Source organism: Pan paniscus, chromosome 2 (assembly GCF_029289425.2).
Source record: "Pan paniscus chromosome 2, NHGRI_mPanPan1-v2.0_pri, whole genome shotgun sequence".
NCBI classification, from domain to species: domain Eukaryota; kingdom Metazoa; phylum Chordata; class Mammalia; order Primates; family Hominidae; genus Pan; species Pan paniscus.
The window spans coordinates 112,801,323-112,826,863 of NC_085926.1; the positions used below are offsets into that span (position 1 = coordinate 112,801,323).

The 25,541-nt window shown below is 35.2% G+C and overlaps 1 protein-coding gene and 1 pseudogene across 38 annotated transcripts in view; one reads left to right on the forward strand and one right to left on the reverse strand.

The window, feature by feature from the left end:
* ZBTB20 (zinc finger and BTB domain containing 20) overlaps positions 1-25,541 on the reverse strand; it is an 830,234-nt gene that overhangs the window by 502,165 nt on the left and 302,528 nt on the right. For 5 of the 38 annotated variants that reach the window (XM_063602529.1, XM_063602541.1, XM_063602528.1 and 2 more), the window contains exon 4: positions 24,884-25,001. The exons of 31 other annotated variants lie outside the window; for them this stretch is intronic. The gene's annotated coding sequence lies outside the window, so the exon portion shown is untranslated. Of the gene's footprint in view, positions 1-24,883; positions 25,006-25,541 lie in introns of all 38 variants that reach the window. 2 more of the 38 variants (XM_063602531.1, XM_063602534.1) reach the window with 1 other exon arrangement.
* The window catches only part of LOC100973699 (Y-box-binding protein 1-like), a 104,496-nt pseudogene continuing 93,717 nt past the window's right edge, over positions 14,763-25,541 (forward strand).

Sequence of the window (25,541 nt, forward strand, 5' to 3'; positions counted from 1 at the left end):
CCTAATGTTGATAAAAATTAGTAGGCAATCAAGATGATGTCAAAATCAGTGAGGAAATGATTCTGGAACAATTGATTAACCATTAAGAACAAAAGTAAGTAAGATGTTTACATCATAACATGCTAAAATAAATTCTGGGAGAAACACAATTAAAAATATAAAACAGAACCATGATCATACTAGAAAAAATGGTGAATATTTACTAAATTTCAAGCTATTTAAAAAAGAAGATAAAAGTAATGAACATAGTCACAGAGAAAAAAAATACACATGAAATTGACCATACAAATATTTAACATTTTCTCACATAAAATCTTACAAATCAGTAAAACTACATGAGTAAAGACCACAAGCAAACAATTTATAAAAATAAGAAAACAATGACAAACATGTAAAAAACATTCTAGTTCCTTATTAATCAAATCACTGCAAATTAAAACTATGTAAACTAGTTATTTTGCCTGCAATTTGTCATATATTTATATAATGCTGCTATTCAAAACAGTTAAGAATGTAGTTAGAAAAGCACTTTTACATACAATTGGAGAAGAATTCTCAGAGGAACCTTGAGAATTTTATATCCTCTAGCCCAGAAATCAACTTTCTAAGGATGTATGCTAAAAACATAATCCAAGATGCAGATAAAAATTTATATATAAAAATGATCCTCAGAGTAGGAGAAATAATAGTGGAAAATGACCTAAATGTCAAACATGAAGGAGTTAATTAAAATTTTTTGGTACATAATTAAGATAAAATATTACACAGCTAACGAAAATGAGTATTTTATGACTCAGAACTAATAAAATTAATGCTAAGTGAAGAGATCACTATACAGACTATACAATCCAAAATGTTGTTTAGAAATATGCAAACAAACACATATATATAAACACCTGTACACTTTAGAAACACCCATACACTTGGAAAGAGGCAGAGCAAATACTTAGAATTGTTTATCCATGATTGGTGGTGTCAAGTGATTTAAATTTATTCGTTATATATATTTTCTATTTTGACACATCCTTTCAATAAGTGCACATTACCTTTTAATCTGGAAAAAAAAGTTATTTTAAGCCTAAAATGAATTTATGTGGGTTAGAAATTCACTTAAGGGAAGATAATCAGATACCGATAAAAATCACTTTCATATACATGTAGAATTACTGTGCTCTTTAATCTGTGAATCTCCATACTTTTGTGCATAAAGAACATCTATTGAGATATTGAGATACTTGACTTTTTTTTAGTGCTGAAGAACACAATAATTTTCCTGAATTAAAACCCAAAGAAAATAAAGTCACTCATAAATACCATATTTGACTACAGCATTCACCCAATGCTCTGATGGCCTTTCCCGTTGTTGACTTATTGATAAAATTTACCTACATTGCTAATATTAACAATTGTTTTGGTACCAATTTCAGGAATAATCAATCTGAGAATGTTTACTTGGCCCATTTAGACAATACCAAGGAAAACACCCCCAAGTAACTGTAACCAGCATAGTGAACAGTGTATTTGCGTTTTCACATTTCTTTTCCATGGAATACCAACCTTGCCTAGTATTTTGCGAATAACAATGGATGGAACTTGGATTTTCAACAGTGCTTAAAAAATAGCTGCCAAAGTCAAGACATGTAATAACCTTCTAAGTAAGTTTGCTGGCTCCATATTGTGTTTGAAGGCACACCCCCTCCAAACGTCTGCAGTCACCATCTGCTACTCAACTGCAGAATAATGCACTGAAGTCTGGTGTTGTTTGGCATGGGCAAAGACAGTCAATGTCCAACTCCATTCAGACATGTGCACCATATCAGGAACCTTATGACACAGTCCTCAACATCAATGCAGCACTTTCAAGCCCTGCTGCACATCAATCAAGTATGTATGACAGTCAAGCTGATAGATAAAATCTAAGCCAACTCTAAATACCTACTGTGCATGGATCTCTCTAGTTTGCCTGCAGCTCACCTTCTATTAAGATGATAGCTTTGGCCTAGTCTTCCATGCCAAAATAAGTGCATGGAGTCACTCTGGCAAGAAGAAGCGTCTACATCAATGTCAACAAACAAGTTCCTTGCGCCCGACCCTACCATCTGTCCTCCTGCTTCCCACCTACCGTACTTTATGTGGACCTTGATGAATGAGATTCTAATAGTCCAAGACTCTAGTTTAGCCAGGCTTTGCAGATGGGGTCAACATGACTGCCCTCTGGCCAAATACCCAGGGTGACATAGCTGATGGGTTACCTGGAAAGTGCCTTTTCGCAAATTTAATGTCAGAAATAAAGCAAATGAAGGCGTTCCTACAGGTTTTGAGTTTCGGGTTTATGGAAAAAAGTGATGCATTCAATGCTTAAAGTGAAGATAATTTTTCTTTTAAATTATTTGAAAATCTTATAATGCTAAAGCATTGATAAATTCCATTTCAACACTACGGGTAAGGGAAATAAAATGAATGAATAAAAGTAAAACTGGGGCTATTCTAATGTATTTACAAAGTAGGTTTGAGAGAAAGACTTGAAAAAAATCTCAGAAATATGTAGAAATAAGACTTGATAGCGTAACATTAATATAGAAGCAGATTATTTCATTCTGCGTTAGATGCAACAATATTAGAGCATATTGCACATGCTAAATGGGGAATAATAGATTTCATACCTATTCTACACAAGTTGTATGGCACTTGCAGATTTCAAGGTAGAGCAGTAAAATTTAATATAATCTTAAGTATGAGATACAAATAGTTTCTGGAAAAATCTAATTGTTTTTGCCTTAAAAAGATATTACATGAAATATGATAAATCAGTATTGTCATAAAAGTAGTAAATAAAATTATTTTGTTTTTTGAACATGTTGACAAACCATTTCAATTAGGTCATTAAAAAAACACTTAAGATGGAGCCTGAGGGCATATGAAACAAACAGAAATTTCAGGAAATGCCGCTAGTTCCAATCCAACTCAATTTAATATGATGATACAATGATAAGACCTTATTTTTCCTTCAAGGAAAGCTAAATGTATTTCTAGAATGGTCTCTGGACACACCAAAAATAGAACAAGCAAAAACAAAACAAACATTCTACCTAGGAAACAACATCATCTGAAACTCTAGACAATTTAAGTAATAATAAGAAAGTGAATCTTCACCAAATGAGAAAATGAATGTGAAAATATGTTACATACTATAAAGCACCATACACAGAATTATTCAGAGCATCTATTAAAGTGCTTTGTACATAGTAAGCATTTACTAAATGTTTGTAGAATTGACTAGAATTTAATTGAAAAGAGAAGTATAATGAGACTTCTACAAGTAGAATCAGATCCTTTTAACACCATGGGAAAAAGTTTCAGTCAAATTATATGACTAGGTACATCCATTGTCTTTGATGTTATGAATCAAGATGAGATCCTATTATATCAAAAGAAAAAATATTGTTGAATTTCTCTTTGGAGAAATCACAGTAAAATGAAAAGGATGATTATTTTTAATTTCTAAATATCTCCAAATTTTATAGCATTCTTTGGTCAACTAAGATAATGCTATAGAAATCCTACATAAAACTTGAACTTACAATGTCCTGGCCTAATCATCTGGCTAATCTCTTTGAGTTTTCCTGAAATATGTTCACATCCCATTTTCTATGGGAATTCTCCCACTGATTAACACAGAGAATGAGAATTTGGCCTGTGCTCTATAGGCACCATTGAAATGTGGCCACCTGAGGCATGTAGGGAGGGCATCCAGCTGGCACACCACATGTTGCCCTGGAGTAGTGTACAATGAGAGGGATATTTTGGCTAAGAATACCTGGACAATCTCTATAAAGGTCCTGATTATGAAAAGGACTTCAGCATTATCATTGTCTCATGGGCATAATATGAGCCAGGGAAACTTCTGTTTCTAAGTTCATATATTTTCCAAAGAAAGGACTTATAAGAATATAAGAAAAAATCAAAGAACTCTATGAAAGAGAAACACTGGGCCATTGATACTAGATTTTATGTACTATCCATATCACTAGAAGAAACTTTTTTGAGAGCTCCATGCATTTTTAAACTTATGCTAAAGCACACTATAGACTTGACCATCAAATAAAACATAATGAAATCTGTAAAATAAAGGATGCAAAAACATAGCGTGAAAATTTATGCCTGCAGTGCAGTTGTTGTATTATATTTTATAAAAATCAATTAAGTTCACATATTACTCACTTAAGAAATATCTGCTGATTTTATTTTTATTTTACGCAACTTGTGAGGAAGAAAATCCATGCATTTGAACTGTAGTGCCAATAAAACAATTTTGTCAATTTTGAGTCTATTTTTTTCAAAACACCATACGTGATTAAAACACATAATGCACTAGTATTTTTGCCAAATTTTGTTTTTAAACCAAAGCTGTTTTTGAATTACATAAGCACAAAATCAGAATTTCAAAACCAGCAAACATATTTAGGGGTGAATTTTAAAATAAGCCCACTTGATTCATTGTTAGACAAACTTTGAGTGCCAGGGACATTTTTGTGAAATTCCACTGGGGTAAATAGGGTAGCTAGGAAACGCTCCTCAAAGTGAAAAATAAGTATATGCATTATTTTCAATAAGTTTTGTTTAGCATTTTCACCCTCATACTAAGTGGTTCTGGTGATATTTACAATACAACATGAGCATAAATCTTAAGGAATTTATGATGTCACCAAATGCTAAGAAACAGTTACAGCTGGGTTTTACATTTGTGTTTATATGTTATTTTGCATATAGATCCCAAAAACCAATGAAGAGAAACTTTGATACAAAACATATCCTGAAACTAAAAGACAGCTTCTATCTATCAATATAACCAGTTGATAGTATTTCTAAGACAGAGTTTGACAGTAAGTGAAACAAACAAACATAATGTTTTAAATATGCCACTTCAGCCACTCCAGCTGTCACTCAAGAGGCTTTTTTTATATCATTAATTCAATGCCACACAAACAGGAATTCGGTCTTTCCAATAAATTTTGGTGACAACTTGTTGGCAGAAAGGAAACTAATATATATGTGGAAACTTTTATTTTGTCATCATGTATGTTTGTTTGAACTTGCTTAAAATATTGTAATTGTGGGCCTAATTTACACCTTTTTTCCTAAAAGCTCAAACAAATCACAATGATCACAGTGTCCCTAAGACTAATGAGTCCCAATTTATACCAGAGAAAATAGAAGCTCAGAGAGCTAAAGAGTACTGGCAGAATATTATACTGCAAGAATAGCAATATAGCAAGTATACTCACTTGAAATCCTAATAAAACCATAAAAACTACCACTTTGTATTTTTCATTAGCTTATATTTTTACTTAATGCAAAATATTTTGCAGAAAAGTTTTCTAGCTAGCTTTATTGCTAGTAACAGAATAACTTTTATTAATTGAATTAATTTTTGTAATTTGTGACCAATGAGGTTTGACTCACATCACGCATTTTCTTTAGGAACTCAGATACTTCATAGATCTTAATACCCTGATGAAAATTTAAGTCCTAAAAGGCCAGGAAATACTGAGATTCAAGTTGGCTCCTCACCATCTTTACTGACAGAAATTCAGAGTGCCAAAAGTCAGCAATGCTGGTTGCTGATCATCATATCTAAATATTGATTCTTCTAATTGTGTATTTTGAGACTTGCTTGATTTTAGAATTACAGGTGGAAAGTCACTTCTCTTTGATATAAATTGCATGCAATAAAGAAGGAGGCAGTCCTACACAATAAATATGTAAGGAATGGTTTTCCACCTCTGCATGCTGCAGAAAATCCCACTGAGTTAAGTAGGGTTCTACCAAGGCCACTTAAACATATTAGCCTATTATGCTCCACATTTCTTTATTGTTCTCAAAAAGCTAATGAAATGTTCCAGTGTAATGTTTATGCTGGAGTACTTTTAAAGGCATTTTAGAAGTGATGTTTCTCTCATAACTCCAGAAGGGGGTTCCACTTCCTAAAAACATTTAGTAGGCCATGGGGAGACCATGCAGCCTCTTTACTCAGACTGTTTAGACTCATAGCTGGAGAAGAAAATCCTTAAAGATAATCACTTAAGAGTTTCAGTGTGAGCTATAGCATCATCGCAAAGCAACAGGAATTAAAAGGCAGTGTACCATACTACTGAATAGATAGGTTTAAAATACTGTGTACTGTCTATTCACAGATAACATTGATTTACGTTGGTAAATCTATTGGTTCAGCACATCAGTGCAGTATTAAGGAATCAATTGTTTCTCCAGAGTCAATTATTTTTAGAAAAATAAGGAAATGTGACCTATCACTGAAAGTCAGTATGTAGAATTAAACTTGGCCAGTTTTCTTCCTCGCTGGGGTCTTAATTTTTTCAACTGTAAGATAAATGAATCAGACTTGTCAGTATCTATGATCACTTCTAGCATTAAAGTTTTCTAGTTTTAAGATTCTAAATACCAACACTGTATGTTGAGGAATAGCAAAGTAGGAAAAGAACTGGGAATAAAACTATCACTGAATTATTAACTTTCCAACAATCAAAATTATGTAATTTTGCCTTTAGTTGCCATAAACAACCACCTCACCTTCTGAATATCAACAATAATATGAATGAAGGAAAGGTTGTACACTAAGGTCATAGGTGGTATGGTTGAGATTAAAGCCAAGACTGAGAGTATAGTAATGAATTGAGAAATGAATCATACACTTTTGACCTAATATGTAATATGTCTTCCCAAATCGTCATTTTTATACATTCATTTTCAATGGAAAACAACAACTTGAATATCTTAGAGGTTTTTTCCCCCAAGAAAGACATCAGGCTGTAATCTCCCCCCACAAAATTTAATACAGTTCATAGCTCATACCCCTACCGGATAATCCCCAAAATGTCTTGTTCCTTTTTCAAATTAGACATCAGCATTCAGTATAACAATTAATCAATGCCAACAATGTTCCATATGCTTTATTAGCATTCATTCACCGAATCCTTCCATGAACACTAGGAAGTAGGTACTAATAAAAACAGAAACAATTTTGAAGTACAGAATCTCAGAGGTGGTTATCAGTAATTCTAGAATATCAGTCTGACATATGGGTCCCTCCACTTTTTTTCAGTGCACAACGTGAACACTGTGTGGCACAGTGTTTCAAGAATTAATGTTTGATTTATATCAAAGCATTATGTTTTTTACTTCATCTTAATAGTAATCACAAGAGTGACTTATGCCTCCTACATGAAAGCAGAGATAGAAAAAAGATGACCTTGGAAGTTACATATTTTCTTTTCCTGTAAGTATGAAGACATGTCTATAAGTTATTAGAACCATAAAAAAAACAAAAAACTAATAAGAATAAAATTGTGAAAGAATATTGAAACCTCCTTAATAAGCAGGCTCTTGTAGGATATTGAACAAGGTATGTATGTTGTAGCCCTGATGCTATATTTGTGTCATGCTGAGCAAGCTACTTAACATTTAGGTGCGTAAGGGTTTTTTTCCCTAAAGTGGGAGGATTTAGATCTCTAAATTCCTTACCAATCATAATTTTGGAGCAAACTATCTATAAAGTCAATTAATAATTTGCCTTGCTTCATGTATTACGTAATAGTTGCTAATCAAAATGAATAGTATTATACTCACAGCTTTAACTAACTTATAGCTAAGATCAGGCTTGCTTTGTAAACATCTCTCTAAAAACTCAGAAGTCCATGAATACTAAGACTTTTTACTCCTCCTGTAATTTTTGACCTCTACTGGAAATCTCACCTGCTATCCCTGACCTCGAATATTGCAAGTATTAATACAGTTTCTGTATATAGTGTACTTAAGCCAAAAGTCAGAGGCATGAGAAAGGTAAAGGCCGGGACAAAGGTACTACAATTCAGCTACACACTTGTAATGCTTCCCATTAGTTCGTTAGTTATATTAGTTCCAGAAACTATTTTAACACGGTAGGCTGATACTGCAAGCAAAAACAAAAATCATGAGAACAATGAAATAGTAGGTCTTAGCGCTTAAGCATATCTACTAGTAGTAATACTTGACAAGCAGCCCACCTTCTTTGTGATCTGGAAATGATTTGATGATAAAGCCAAATACTAGAAATATAACTGCTATCTTTTGGGAGATCAAAGGTCATGTGAGGGGGAGAGCTAAGGTCAAGAGCAAGCCCCTTAAGCCTACTCCAGAAATTTCACTAGAGGGTGCTCTTGGGCTTTCATGACTTCTCAATTCTTCAATAAGAACCAAGTATTGCTTAGATAATATATTCTGCCTAGTATAACTTGGACTCCATCATGGATCCCATATCCAATACTTCAATATAGAATTAAAAGATATCTCCAGCAGGCCCTGGGCCTGGTTTTTTATTTTCCTGTGTAATTTCCTTGTTTCTACTGATAGTACACTTGTGAGTTTCACAAATTTAAGACAGGTAAGAGATCTTAAGAGGTCTCCAAAAGTCTACATTCTATTAAACAACCACAGAAACTTCCTAATACATCAAAGTAAGATTAAATGGGGATTAACTGATAAATCTATTTTTGCAAATATATATTTTACAAACATATTTTAATCTTATAATAGGTTCATAATTTATACACCTATTGGAAGAATTATTATTCCATAAGATCTGTAGAGAAAGTCTGATTGTCAAATAGAATAAATTTCAATTATTTATGTATGTATTATTCACATGTCTCATGACATCAAATATTGAGCACCGAGTAAGTACTTAATAAATATTTCTTGACCCTTTATTGCACATACATATTTTTATACCATGTTCCAACAGGATGACATATAATTAAATTTTAATCTCTACACCATATGTTTGAAATTTTTTCTATAAATGCAGTTTCACCTTTCTGGAATTCACGTTTAATGACTTATTCTGTTTATTTCTAATGATAATCGCTTTTTATATACTTTCCATTTTTGCTATGTTTTTAAGAGAAAATGAAACATGGAAATTGTTTTGTTATGTGATTAACTTTTCAATGTTTCTATTTGTTTATTAGAAGATTAAGAAGGTTATTTATTTCTACATTAAAATATTGGCAATGGCATATATCAATGCATAGTGATTTTCTTAAGAATTGCAATGAGTGACTCAGTAAAATTCTTCTTCACTTTCAGGATGTAAAGAATTATGGCTACTAGCCATTATGCAGGGTGATGTTCTTATCACACATAATTGAAAACTCAATAGTTTTAGCATCTTTAGGGTTGACAGTAAAATTCTGAGGTTGACTATGGAATGCTAAGTCTTTGACGGCACTTCCAATTTGGCTAAACTTACAGTTTCATTTTTCCTTAATTGAATTAAGTTTAAGTTTCTCTTAAAATCAGCTTGAGGCTTTTGACAAATTAGAAATTTGGGTCCTGAATAGTAGCCCTTTACAATATATGAATCTGCATAAAGACGTGTTTTAAATGCCTATTTGATAAAAAGATAAGCCTGGTCACTTATGAATTCTAGCTCCCTTCAACATCCTGCATGGATTGCAACCAGTGTGAAAAATTGGGGATCTTTAAAGTGGTCTCAGATCTCTTATAAAGCAGTCACCTGGGCTCTTAAACTGTATGGTGCTTCTCAAAAAGGGCTCCTTAAGTATCCTATCTGACGCATGTTATTCCCCAATTCAACTTGCAAAGGACAGAGTCACCAGCATATATTCAAACTGTATTTCATCCAAGTGGGCTGTCAATAAGCTTAAATCACTCTATGAAGAACTGGCAAAATTCCCATGGATACTGTGAAAATAAAGGGAATCAATGAAGAGATATAATTATTTTAGTCTCAGATTTAATTAATTTGTGGGAGAGGTCATTTTCTCTCAAATATATTCAAGTTTCTTCAAACACAGGTCAATGTTTGCCAGCTGATTGGAAAAAAGAAAACATTTAGTCTGAGTTTCCCACGTTTATATTAATCTCTATATCACAGCTAAATAAAATGTTTCATAAATCTTCATATAGGCAAAAGAGAGTTCAAGCTAAGGCAGAGTAACAAGTATTGCCAATAGAAAATAACCTCTTAAGTACTGTTTCTACTATTTCCTGTTCTAATTTTTCTATTGGAGAGAATGAAACAAAGTAATTTCACACCTGGTTTTATGAATCAGCTCACTAAAGATTCTAGGTAGAAGTTACACGGGAGATGCAAGTATAACTTCATTATTTTACAATTAGAACACTAAGACAAAGAAAGAATAAAAGTGGCATGCTATCCCATGCCATGCAGTTAGCATATGGCAGGTCTTACTCAGAGTCCCCGGTTCCTAATCTAGTGTTCTTTCTACTGCAAAGGTTTCCAGTGCTGCTTGGTTTTTCATAAAGGATCTGTATATCATGTCAAAATTTCATGTTGACTTTCCTTGAAATTTCAGAGAAAAAGAAGGCAGTATAAGAAAAATTACTCTTCATTGTCTAACTCTTCAAGTCAGACAGCATTCCTATGTGCAATGATCCTCGATACAGTCTAGGTCAACTGATCTCTATGAGTTTTCATACTCATTAAAATGTATGCATCACAAAGTACAATTAATGTTCTCACTGACTTTAGGGACCTTGCATGTTTCATCCGTTACCTAACCTATGCCATCCTGAATCCAAGAGGCACCCTGTATTTCTCTGAAAGTCAGCCCAGCATGAAAATACTGAAATAAGAGTGCAGGTGTACTCTTTGCTGTAAGAAGACACAATAAGCCAAATTCTGAACTTACCAAACAGACAAATTACGGGGTGATTATTCACATTTTAAAAGGATTCACCACAGGATGCTTTTAAATCATAAGCTGCTCTATTGCATTTTAAATAAGTTGATTTACAAAGCTTCCTTTACAAGGGCTTTTCACTATCCAGGGTTCATGGTTCCTTATCCAAAGGCAATGAGAGCTTGGTGAGCATAAAGTCCTATTACCTGCTAAGCCAAGCTTCCTTCCCCAAATAAGAGAATAATTAGGACTGTAGTCCATTTTTGAAAAATTAATGAGTCTCTCACTCCTGAAAAATTTAATATACCCTGAGCACTTATTATGTGCCTGGCACAGTGCTAGGCATTTTAGATAATGATCTCATTTACTCCTCCTCACCACAACTCTAGGAGATTAGTACAATTATCCCAATCATGGATGAGGAAACTGGGACTCAGAGAAGTTAGAGTTAAGTAACTTGACTAAATTCTTGCAGCAAATAAGTGATCGTGCCAGGATTCAAAGTCAGATCTGTCTGGAGCTCTTGCCCTTACATATTTTACAATATAATTTCAGATGAAATTTAATGACGTCTCTTACCTCTGACCTAACTGAGCATAACTGTGCTCCAAATGTACTATTCCAGTGCAGCAATCCTGTCTGTAGCAATAGGGACCAGTCACACAGCCTGAATACAAAAAGATAGGGGGCTCACTCACAAGGTTGCCTATTCTGGTCACTGCACTGCCATATTAAGCCTGGATTTATCTCCTGTAATTCCTACCTATTGGATCTAACTTTGCTCTATAGTCATTGAGAACAATTAAAATCCCTTCCCCCCGTACCTATCATATTTCTCTTATGGTTTCTTTCTTCTCTTTTTTTTTTTTTTTTTTAGTATCCAGTGCCTCCAACCTTTTTAAAATATAATGGGTTTATCTGCTATTTACATATATTTTATTCTTTCTTGAAACTGGTTCTTCTGGAGCACAGAGAACTTATAAATGCTATTTCTAAGCATTTATGCAACTAAAAATTATTGGAACAATACACAGCATAGTGGATAAGGGCACAAGCTCAGAAACCCAGACTGCCTGGGTTCAAATCCAGGCTTTACCAATTAATGGCTTGATTTCCTTGGTGAATATATTTAAAGTCTCTGTGCTTCAGTTTCCTCCTTCAACTATGAAATGAGGACAACAGTACCTAGTTAATGTGGCTCTTGTGAAGATTTAAAAGAGGGGCAATATTAAGCAAAAGGCAATATAAGGAAAATTACTCTACAGTGTCTAACTCTTCACGTCAGGCAACATTCATACAGCAATATTCATATAGCGCTTACAGCCTGCTAGGCAGCAATTAGGGTACTGCCTAGGTTGTAAGCTTTATATAAATGTTTGTCATTATTATTGATGGTATAGGAGTGAATGAATACTTAACTGCCTTGGAAAAATATGACCTATATCATTGTATGAGATTGATTTTATTATCCAGATATAAAGAAGTCAAGCTCAACTAGAAAAGGCACTTGACTGGAGACCAGAGATGTGCTTCTAGTCCCAACTCTTTCAAACACTCCAACTGAAAGATCCTGGACTTTATCCACCTCATCTTTTTAAACAGAGGAATGGGACTGTACCTCTGCCTCTAAAATGATATGTTTTTATTCTAGGATTCTAGGATCCTATTCCACCTGGACCCTGCTTAAATTTCATTACTCATTATGCTTGAAAACTACCATTACATACTAACATTTTATCTGCATGTTTATATCTGTTGACATTTCAATCAGCTTATCTGCATTGTTTTCACGAAACAGAATAAGCCTCTGAGAGTCTATAGACAGGTCTGAAAAAACGAAAGGTGTTGTGATAGCACAGAGAGGAATTTAATGTCACTTTGGAGGAAATAACCTAAAGTCCTACTCTGCCAAGCCAGTAAAATCCTGTCCTCTGCCTGCAACACCTGGCCCAGTCCATGCTATCTTGCTGAATTTCAGTGCAGCTCTTTGGATAAACTCAAATTCAGGTTTGGATGGAATACCAGGTTGATACAACAGTCATTTTTTTTCAACAGAAGTGCAGGTTGGACTACCTTTTACCTACCAAAATCACCTCATTCTTTGATATATAGAACATTTAGCTAATTTTATTATGACTTAGTATGCCAGTACTCCTCATATACTTTATTGTCCATCCCCAGATCTAGTGAAGGCATGGTGACTGGTATCAATATCAAGGCAATTGTCTTCAAAGAATGTGGCAATCTATTCTAACAAAGTAAATTCCACAAGGGAACAAGGGGACAGCCACTCTAAATTCACTAATGACAAAAACTTTGATATTTTGTAATTAAGCACAATGCATTATTCTATAAATAAAAATGATGTCCTTGTAAATCTAAAAGCTATGAAACGTTATATTTTCTATTTCTAAAATTCTCTAGGCTCAAAGTCAATATGTAAGTCTAATTTTTTTAAATGCACAAAAAGCTATGATATTTCAAATCTTAGATACTAAATTTGTGAATTGAGTGAACCTGGCTTCTCCCACTTAGACGTGAACATTCCTGTTAGTACATAAAAATTAACGAATATTTTAGGCCAAAATTTTGTGTTTGGTGATTGACTTATGGAATCAGTCTAAGTAGGTGTGAAGGTGACTAGACTTATTTTGGAACATGTACACTTTCATAACAGTAACACGGCCATTAAATAATTCTGTTTAAATGATATTTAACTCTCATTTTAACTGTTAGCCCTTGCATTATGAAGCAGCTTGATGCTGAAGTAAAGCTAAGATTTCAGTAAAAAGAATAAGAGCTTTATATTCTAGAAGGTAGAAATCCTAGAAAAATCAAAGAAATTAAAATTTTGGAAGTTTTTGATTCATTTCTTATATTTTAAATAGGATTCTAAAATAACATATCTCTTCTATACATAAGAAAATAGTCTGGTTCACATATATTGATTTATTGAAAAGTTATTACAGTACAACTCAGGTTGCCGAATACTAACATTGCTATACCAGCGTTGTTTTGGTAAATGTTTGCATTATAACTCTGGTTGTATTACAGCAAAACACTCAGAAGAAAGAGAGTAACTTTTACACATATTACATAGAATCTGTACAGTCATCCCTTAAAATGCAACAATACAACTGCAACACTTTAAATACTTTAAAATACAAATGCCTTTGAAGAACATAACTTATATACTATTTATTAATAGGATTAAATCAACATTTTTATGGCTCTCTAAGCTTATCCCAGAAACTCTTCCATTATTTCAGTGAGTAACAAGAGAATTTTTTTTATTGTTTATTTTTTTTTAGATATGGTTTCACTCTATCACCTAGGCTGGAGTGCAATGGTGTGATCTTGGTACACTACAGTCTCTACCTCCTGGACTCAAGTAATCCTCCTGCCCCAGCCTTCTGAGTAGCTGGGACCACAGATGCTATACCACTACACCTAGCTAATTTTTTTTTTTTTTTTTTTTTTTTTTGAGATACAGGTTCTCACTATGTTGCCAGACTGGTCTTAAACTTCTGAGCTCATGCAATCCTCTCCTTGGTCTCCCAAGTACTGTGATTACAGGCATAAGCCACTGCACCTGGCCGAGGGTCTTATAGATAGGTAATATTAACACCATTTTGCAAAATTTTAAAAATAAGGCAAGGAAAGGTTAAAATAAGTTGTACAAGTTCAACAAGTAGTAAGTGAAATTCAGCCAGACTTTGAACATAGACATCCTGTTTTAGAATCTCAATGTTCTATTTTTCCCAAAGCAATCTCACTAACTAATGTACGTATTAGATTGCACTGATATAGTAAGGACAAAGAAAACCCATTTTCTGTGTATATTGCTATTGCCTTAGAAAATACAAATAGCTACTGAAAAGACCAATGCTATGAAGCAGTTTGGTAATACCTATTAAAAATTTTAAATCTCTGCTACACTGTATTAATATTTTATATCTTAAAAAGTTAAAGAATAATAGAGCCTAACTTAGATCCTTCCAAATTTGTAACTCTTCAAAATCTAAAATGAATTTCTAATTCATGACTTATAACTGCTCAAGTAGGAAACTTATGACAAAACCAGAGACAAGCCCTTCCAACAGTGCCTATGACATCATAGATATACAAATCTGCCCCATTTTACAGTACACAAAGAAGACCGGAATTCAGCTGTTATCAGACAATAATAAACTTCTTCTGGTAAGTTCGTCTCTTAGTCTTAGATTTACATTCCCACTGTCAGCAAGAATTTTTAAGCTAAACATTTTTGAAAAGTAAAAATTCAATAAATAGCATTTATATTATCCACAGAATGTATTTTCATTGCTTTGGTGCTAAAATATTTTATTTTAGGCTGTTCTTTTTTCTCTTTCCATCCATCTCTTAGCTCCTTTGCTCCAATCCTTGCCCCTTTCCACCCTTGTTCTCTCTCTCCCTGAAGCCTCAGGGAAGAGGGCTGCAAACTATCTGGATGCCTGGACCCTCACGCTCCTGAGATTAAACCCAGACCCGCCCATGGCAAGAGTCCCGTTCTTTGTCTGAAGCAAGTGTCTGATTGAGTTAGATATGGAGTTGTTATCACATTGAAAAGAGAGCCCGGATTTTTTTTATCTTTGGTATTAAAATATGTTATATTTGTATTAAAATATTCATCTAATAAACTCTCCCAAAGAAAACAGTTTCATTATATTTTCACCGTATTTTCTCATTCCATTCTTAAAGCCACAGTGAAAGGAAAGTTGTTGTGGTCACCCCAAAATACTCTTTTCCACTTCTAATCAAGGTCTGGTTAGGACAAAGCTAAACAATAATTTCTACTTTGTATTTAAGGACACCAGCTACTGTTTACCCACTTATGTTATTTATACTAATAGGGGGTCTCTGACGTGACACCTAAAGCTTGCCACTTCATTGGCATTATGTCGTAGGTTTCAGGAGGGCTTTTGTAAAGTCAATTTTCTCCCAGTATCGCTTTATCCCCACAGAGTAAGCAGATGGGAGAGTTCTTTTTCCCTCAAAATAAGGCTTATAGCATTGACCAGGGAATTTAAATGTATCTTTACAATTCTCAACTTGATCTCCCAGGAAGAGCTTTTATAGATTTGGATTTTTTTTTTGTCATAAAGTATTCTATTTATTTCCCAGCAGCTGGTGTCAAAAAAGTTGTTGTTTTTTTTAATATTCCTTTTAAATAAATAAAATCTGTTTTCATATTGTGTAAAATTAGTTTTGCCTGCTGTGAGTTTGTGGCATTATGAAGTGATCATTTCTTCCCATGAATTATTTAAAGTGAGGATATCAAAATCTGATGGAACAATACAATGAACTATACAATACAATTTAATTTTATAATACGCCAGTTCATAATAGTATCTCAAAATGCACAGTAGTTGCAATACATTGGTTCAGAATTAGCAGATCAAGTATAAGCCCCTCAGTTCCATATTTTAGTATTTGAGAATCAGTTCTAAATTTTCTAGTGGACTAGAGAATCATGCATATTTGGTAGTCCATAGATACCTAAAGACCTTTTTGCTAATTCCTCATGCCAGGCACTGATGTTTGCCCAGCCTAGATGACTTTTTTTTTCTTTTTTTGTAAATCTTTAAGACATTGAGTTTGACAGCTGTTAACCCTTTCATTACAAAACAATATTGGTATTAATAGCATTTCCCCTGGAGTTCTCTGATCACTTTGTCTTAGGGAACAAATGCACCTATGTAGCCACAATTATTCTTGCTACTTATTCTCACTACAGAGTTTCTAGAAGAAGGGAAACAACGATCCATTCAAATGCCCCACTGCACTTATAAGACTTACAGCAAAGCTGCTAAAACTTAAATTTTAAGGTGAGTGAGGTGGCATAAGGGAAATGAATGAGCTGCTAATGAATAGGGCAAGACATGATTAGAAGCTATAACAAAGTCTGACTCAAGGAAAGGCCAAAGGTTATCTTGTATTTGATATGTGTGTTTTAATAAATTATAATCAAAATACTACACTGACTTTTTCCTCAGTGGATTTTCTAGCATTCTATAAGAGATATTTTGTCTGATTAACTTGCTATATTGAAAAGTGGGAGTCAGTATATACTACTTACAAATTCTCAAATAGCCTCTGAAAAAATTCCACCACAAAGATTTAAAAAAATGGAAGTGTATGGAAACAAGATGCTACAAGATGTTGGAAATGGTTTTCCAAAGCAAGAACTGGCTTAAAACATAGAATAGCAATAATGAGCACTTTTCTTGTTAGTTCTACATACTGTAAACTAATTTATGCCCCAAACAGAACTCTGGTTTCCCTATTATCCATGTTGTCACTTCCTCCTCTAATCTAACTGTACTTCTCTCGTCTCAGTGAAAGGTGCCACCATCTGCCCTGACAGTTGATCAGGCCAAACATCAGCAACTCTTTTTGCCTCCCCCACCACATCTAATCCATCAATAAGCCGCATTAACCCAAACACAAAAGTACATCCCAAACCCGACCATTCCTCACTATCTCTGCTATCACGAACAAAAATCACAATTATCTCTTATCTGGTCTCCTAACTGATTTCTCTGCTTCCACTGTTGCACCTTATAATCCATTATCTAAACAGAAGCTAGAATTCTTGAAATGCAGGAAAGATGATATCATTCCTTTTCTAAAATTCTACAAGTTATATATAGTGCAATAAGAAGAAATTAAAATTCAAAACCATGACCAGTAAGTCTCTCCATTATCTGTTCATGACCATCTTTCTGTTCTCATCTTCTAACATTTTTCCTTTGTTCACCGTGCTTCTTTGCCTATTCTGTCTCTAAAACAAGCCAATCTTATTCCTATTAGCCCTGGTCTAGCTATATTGCCTCTGCCCAGACTGCTCTGTTCCTACATCTCTGCGTGGCTGATTTCTTCACTCGTAGCTCAAATATTATCTCCACAGAAAGGTCTTTCCTTGTGTGGCCAAGATAGCCAAAGCATTCCCAATTCATTCTACCCTGCTTTACTTTTCTCTTAGAACTAATTACTAGTATCTTCCTTATTTACATCCTGTATGTATGTGAGTATGCACATGTACCTGTATGTTCATAATCTCTATTACAGTATAAATTCCATGAGGATGAGGTTCTTGGATGTGTTAGTTATCTATTACAGCATAACAACTTACCCCCAAACTTAGTAACTTAAAAAAGCAAACACCATTCCACAGTTTCTGTGGGTCAGGAATCTGGGCTCAGTATAGGTAGGTGCCTATGGGTCAAAGTTTCTCATGAGGTTGTGATCAAACTGTCAGCTAGAGCTGTGGTTTCATCTGAATTCTCGACTGAAGAGGAGGAGACTTGCCATGTGGGGGTCTTCACATGTGAAGGTCTTCACACAGGGGTCTTCACACAGGGCTACTTCATGACTTGGACTTTGCTTTTTCTCAGGGAGAGCAATCCGGGAGAGAGTGATAGAGGGACTCAAGAGAAAAACCACAAGCTTTTTAAAAACTTAACCTTGGAAGTGACATCCTATCACTTCTGTCCTTTATTAAAAATGAGTCACTAAGTCCAGCCAATACTAAAGGAGAGGAAATTAGACAAGCAGGTGAAAATAGAGGATGTGGAGATCAGGTGGGGCCATCTTAGAAGCTGCCTATTATAATTGCTTACCAGTACATTCTTAGTGTTCAGAAAAATTTCTGACTTTCAGTAAACAAATTAATTTAAAAAGTGACTCTCTCATGAATTAGTTCCATTGGACATTTTGCCAATGATCAAGAAAAAGTAGTGAATAAAATCTCACTCAAGTAGTGACATTCAAACCAAAAGAGATCACCCCAGTAGGAAGGTTTCATTAGGATGTGTAAGCAGAAAGTAGCAGTACAGACTCAGTTTCTTCATCTGTAAAATATAAATAGTAGTTGTACCATACTGTCGGAGACCTAATGAGGCAATTCGTGAGGGCCTCACGAATCAAAGGCAGTGGATAGATGTTTGCTATTATTTATTCTTAATAAGTATAAATGCAAGGGAAGCATTTTTAGGGAAAATAACACAAATCATGTTTTTACGATGATGGTATTTGATATATCAGGTTTAACTCAAAAAAGAATTTAAGAACCACTTTCAATTGTTTCCTAATTATATTAGCTTAAATATGAGCCTGTAACCAAAAAGACTAATAAAATTTTGGAACTCATCAAGTGTACTGAAAATAGGCTAGAAAGCTTTCCATATATTTATGTAAAGTTTTGACATCTTCGAATGGACATAATGATGCATTTGCAATCTCCACAATCATGAGGGCCTAAATGGAGAGAGATGTGTAGAGCCCTGGAATTGAAGATCCACGGTGTGACTGGGGGGGAAAGTCTCTGAAAAGTTAAAAGAAGACAGGGCACTGAACCCTGATCTAATATGTAATGGGGTTATGAAATTTAGGCAGAGGGTAGTCATAGAATTATTCATGAAATCCTAGAATAGTAATACTAGAGGTCAAACTTCATATTCAGAAAAGTACAAATAGGGTCAGGTAATAAAGCACTATTCCATATTTTTTTTTAATGCCTGCCTTGGAAGGTAGCAAAACTTAAGTAAGAAGTTGGAGAAATTCATAGAAGATATACCAAAATAGACTGTAGTGGATGTATGGATTGGAGTTTGCCATCAGAGAGGCAAACAAGGATGTCTTTAAACTTATTTACTGATGTTTCCATTTACAACCAAATGGGGTAGATGCATCCCAGATTTAAAGAAGCCATTCCAAAAGCAGGAACAGCACCCCTATAAGATGTTATCATTCCTGTTCTATTAATTACAGTGTCACTCACTCTTTTACTGATAGCCCTGATGGAGAATCAGCATGAACCAGCCATTTTGCTCCCTGTATATACATTAGCAAAACTTTGACCATTAAATAGTTCAAAGATAGGCTTGCCTCGCTGGCTCATGCCTATAATCCCAGCACTTTGGGAGGCCAAAGTGGGCAGATTGTTTGAGCTCAAGAGTTCGAGACCAGCTTTGGCAATGTGCCAAAGCCCCATTTCGACAAAAAATACAAAACTGTGCTTGGTGTGTTGGTGTGCGCCTATGGTCCCAGCTACTTGGGAGGCTGAAGTGGGAGGATCACTTGCATGCAGGAGGTTAAGGCTGCAGCGAGCTGAGATCACACCACTGCACTCCACCCTGCAGCCTGGGTGACAGAGTGAGAGCCTGTCTGAAAGAAAGAAAGAAAGAAAGAAAGAAAGAAAGAAAGAAAGAAAGAAAGAAAGAAAGAAAGAGAGAGAGAGAGAGAGAGAGAGAGAAAGAAAGAGAAAGAAAGGGAGAGAGAAAGAAAGGAAATCTCAGATATATCTATAATAGAGGAATCTCTCAAAACAATTTCTGCAATATCCAGTGTGGTGGATCTAATGGTGACCTTCCAAAAGAAACGCCCACATTCTAACCCCTGAAACCTGAGAATGTGACCTTATTTGGAAAAAGGATCTGTGCAGATGTAATGAGGTTAAGGATTTCTAGATGAGGTAATCCTGGATTGCCCAGGGAAGCCGTAAATCCAATAACATTTTCTTATAAGAGAAAGAAGAGAAGACAGAGAGAGCAGAAGGCCATGTGAAGACAGAGGCACAAACTGGAGTTACATAGCCACAAGCCAAGGAACCTCTGGAGCCACCAGAAGCTGGAGAAGCAAGGAATGATTCCCCCTTACTTAGAGTCTTCTGAGAAAGTGTAGCCCTGCCAACACCTTGATTTCAGACTTCTGGCTTCCAATTCTGGGAAAGACTAAATTTAAGCTGTTTTAGGCCATCAAGTTTGTGCTAATTTCTAATGGCAACCCTAGTAAATTAATACACCCAGAACAAGTAATTATGTTTTCCAGAGAGGTAATGCAATGTAGTAAAAAAAACATTTTGAGTGAGACAGATTTAGGTTTAGACCTGGGGTTTCTCTATACTAATTGTGTGTCTTTGAACAAGTTACTTTATATCTCTATCTTCAGGTTCTTCTTTAGTAAAATGATGGTAAGTTTCCCTTGCAGGGTCGCTGTGTGATATGTTATTTCTGCTCAATTCAGTACTCAATTAACCTGTTAATGATAAATTCACGCATGTGCAACATGTCTACAGACGTTAAAAACTGTTGTTTTCCTTGAAAATCAACATACATTTTAGCAAGGTATTAATTAGAGCATATGGGATTGATTAATGTGGAAACTAGTTGTACAATACCAAATGTTTTAACAAACCTTTATTACAACCTGACTATTCATGTCATTTCAAATAACTTTCCTGGTTGTCAGTGGAACCATATTCAGTCTGTTCTTTTACTGTCTCATCTGTAATATCTTCCATAGTTTCTAATAGAGAAATAATGAAAAAGCCAGAGTATTAGTAGAAAATGTTTGCGTCTAGCTTGAGCTTAAGTCAGATATAGAGTCAAAATTGTGATCACAGAATTCTCCTAAATGTTAGTCTCAGAAAATTGACAAGGGCATAATAATTTCTAGGACAGAGTAGTCAAATTCATACCCACCATTGATACCTTCCTATCCCTGACATTAAAACAGACAAAAAAAGTAGTTCTCACAATAATTTTATAGAGGAAGAATATAGGAATCATGCAGTTTAGGTATCTCTTATTCTGGAATAACTCCTTAATACTAAATTGAGGCTCTAGTGAGAGCTATTCAAAATGCATAAACGAAAGTAAAATAAATTTTCAAGAACCGATCTTTCTTACTTTTCTAGCAACAAACTGTTGAAAAAAATTAAAAATTTTAAAAAGTAAAATATGTAATAAATTAGCTATAATATCATTTGTAGCTATTGTAATTTATTTTTTATTCATTCACTCAACAAGCATTATTAAATGCCTAGTAAATGTCAGGCATTGTGTTAGGCACTAAAGACGAAGCCTTGAATAAGACATACTACTCCCTACCTTAAGGATAATTTAGGCAAAACAATCAATGATAATAAAGTGCACATTACAGGAATGCAATGTAAGGCAATTATAATTAGGGAATCAGGGAAGGCATTCCATAGAAAATAAGCTTTAAATTGAGACTTGCAAGATTGGTTTTATGTCAGTGGAGGTGAGCACATGGGGGAAGAAAAGAGTAATGAAGAGTATTCAAAACAAAGAGTAGAACATATGCAAAGACCAGAAATGAGAGTGAGCATGGTGCACCAAAGGCATGAAAACACGTTTAGTATGACTGGAGCATGGAATGCTAGGGGGAAAGGGGCATGAATCAGTCTAGAAAATGAGACAGGAGCCAGGCTGGAAGATTAATATTAAGGAAGTCAGAATACTATTGCAATAACTTAGGTGAGATAAGATGGTACCCTGGATGAGAGTAGTAGTTCTGATATGAAGAAGATTGAACAGATTAAGGACATTCTTAGGAGGAAGATCAAAAGTACCAGGTGATTGACTGCATGTGGAACAGTACAGGATGTGGAAAAGGTAATGTCAAGTTTCTAATGTCGGCAATTATGTAGCAATACTGGAGGTGAGAGCATGTTTGGGGCAAAGAGGTGAGTTTAGAACATGTTGAGTATGAGGTGTCTGTGAGTCATCCAAGAGAAGAGGTCTAGAAGGCAGTGCTCAGACAGAAGCCTGAGCTGGAGAAATACGTGGTGGTCATTCAGATGCAGATGCTAATGAAACCTATGGGAGAAAATGAGATTGCCTGGGAAGACTGCCCAATGTGAGGAAAGAGCCTAAGAGAGAGTTCAGAGAACATCAACTTTAGTACTGCAAAGGTTAAGTAAGACTAGCAAGGCTGCCTCTAATGAGACTTTATACAACCCCCTTCATAGTAAGTTCTCACTTTCTACAGCAATTCAGGGCTCACACTTCTCTTCTCTCTTTTGACTCTCAAACAAAATTATAAGATAAGCAGGGTGGGCAACAGGACTTCTTGAAGATAAAAATAATCTAGGTTTCAAGAGGTTAGGCTTGAGGTCATGGATCTCTTTATTTCCAGATTAGTTTTCTTTCCATACCATTACTCTACTCCCAAGGATTAGCTCCTTATAGCTTCTTCTTTGTTGTTAGCCTGGACTGTTGCCTAGGTGTCATTTTAGAGGGGTGAAGTTTTTTTGCATTATATTATATTAAAAATTTTCTCCATCTGGAACTGATGAAAGGACAGAAGGGCTAACCTGAGGCAAAACTCGAGAGTGGCAGAACTGTTTCTTAGAGCTTCCAACCTCCCTCATCTCTACCTTACCCCTTCTTTAAAAACTTTTGTTCATTTACTCAATAATTAGTTATTAAGATAATTTGTGGATATGGAAATTAACAAGCCACACCAAGTCTCCACCTTCACGGAGCTTACACAGTAGTAAAATGGCAGACATAAGAACCAATGCACTAAAAGTTAAGAGGAATGTAGAACCAGGAGACACCAAGGGCACACCTAACCTACACTGAAGAGGTTGAGGAACACTTCTTAGAATAAGTAATATTTCAACTAAGATCTAAAAAATGGTTGAAGTTGACTGTCTTGGCCACTGTTGCAAGGAGGAAAACTGATTCAACCAACGAATTTAGAAAATTGTAATGGAAACGTATAGGTTAGTGTGCCGTCCTCTTGTATTTTTCAAAAAAGAAATCCCAGAATTTGCAACATTTGATCCAAAAAGAATGAATCTCCTCAAACTGTGGAATTCCTGCACTAGTACTGATATGGTTTGGCCCTGTGTCCCCAACCAAATCTTACCTTGAATTGTAATCCCAGGGACCTGGTGGAAGGTGATTGGAGCAAGGGGGGCGATTTTCCCCATGCTCTTCTGTGATAGTGAGTGAGGTCTCATAAGATTTGATGCTTTTAAAGTTATTTGGCAGTCTCTCTCTTCTCTCTCTTTTTCTGTCCTCCTGCCACCATGTAAGACGTGCCTTGCTTCCCCTTCACCTTCTGCCATGATTATAAGTTTCCTGAGGCCTCCCCAGCTGTGCAGAACTGTGAGTCAATTAAGCCTCTTTTCTTTATAAATTGCCCAGTCTCAGGTAGTTCTTTATAGTAGTGTCAAAATAGACTAATACAAGTACTATCCAAGTATAAGAGAAAACATTACTCTCACCTATCTCAACTCATACCATGTAGGCAGGCCCTTAATCTATCTCCCCCTGAGTCCAGATTTGAAGGCAAGGAAAGAACTATAAGTACCTTGTCTTATTTATTTTTCAGGACTCTAAGTTATATTATCTCCATTATACAGTAGAGAAAAATCATCTGAAAACTTATGCAAATCTGCCCAGGATTTCAAGCCAGTAAATGGGGAGCTAGGTCTTCATTCTGGTCAGTTGGCTCCAAAGCATCTATTTATTCTACCTTGAATATATATACACGTATACATATATTTTACAGATGGTGTTTCACTATGTTGCCCAGGTTGGCCTCAAATTCCTGGCCTCAAGTGATCCTCCCACCTCAGCCTGCTAAAGCTCTGGGATTACAGGCATAAACCCCCATGGCCAGCCAAGCATATATATATATATATTTTGAGACGGAGTCTCACTCTGTCGCCCAGGCTGGAGTGCAGTGGCACAATCTTGGCTCACTGCAACCTCTGCCTCCCAGGTTCAAGTGATTCTCCTGCCTCAGCCTCCTGAGTATCTGGGACTACAGGTGCCTGCCATCACACCCGGCTAATTTTTTTTTTGTATTTTGAGTAGAGACAAGGTTTCACCGTGTTAGCCAGGCTGGTCTTGAACTCCTAACCTCAGGTGATCCACCCCCCTTGGCCTCCCAAAGTGCTGGGATTACAGGCGTGAGCCACCACGCGTGGCCATATTTTTATAAAGACTTGTGCACAGATGCTCATTGCTACTTTATTTGTATTGCTAAAAATTGTAAACAGTCTAAATGCCCATCCTTAAGTGAATGGATAAACAAATTATAGTATGTCTATACAGTGGAATACTACGCAGCAATAAAAATGGTGAATTATTGATACATGCTACGACATAAATGGATCTCAAAGTCAATATACTGAGTGAAAGAAGGACAAAACAAGTACAGAAGATTCTATTTTTATAATAGAATTCAAATTTTTATAAAATTCTAGGAAATGTAAGCTACTGTGTAGTGATGGAAAATAGATCTATGGTTGCATAAGAAAATTACTGGAGTAAATATATATATACATATATATATTAGCGGAGAGTGGTGGTGCATACCTACAGTCCCAGCTACTGGGAAGGCTGAGGCAGGAGGATCACTTGAGCCCAGGAGTTTGAGGTTACAATGAGCTATGGTCATGCCACTGCACTCCAGGCTGGTTGACAGAGCAAGTCCCTGTCTCAAAAAAAAAAAAAAAAAACAAAAAAACTTTCATTTCTCTTGTGTAAACATGTAGGCATGAAATGGCTGGATAACATGGTAAACATACATTTAACTTTTTAAAAACTGTCAGACTGTCTCTAAAGTGGCTGTACCATTTTACTTTACTGCCAGCAACTTATGAGGCTTCCAGTTTCTCCATATCCTCAAAAATCTTGCTATGCTCAGTCTTTTAAATGTCATTCTTTCTAAAGGATGTGTAATAGTGTCTCATGATTTTAATTTGCCTTCTTCTAACAATGATTGATATTGAGCATCATTTCATATACCATCTTTTTCTTTTTTTTTTTTTTTTTTTTTGGTGAAGTGCCTGATCAAATCTTTGCCCATTTAAATAATATGTTGTATATTATTGAGTTTTCGAAGTTCTTTGTATTTTCTGGATATAAGTTCTTTATCAGATATATTCTTTGCAAATATTTTCTTACAGTCTGTGGCTTACCTTTTCATTTTCTTAATAATGTTTTCAAAGTGCAGAATTTTTTAATTTTCATG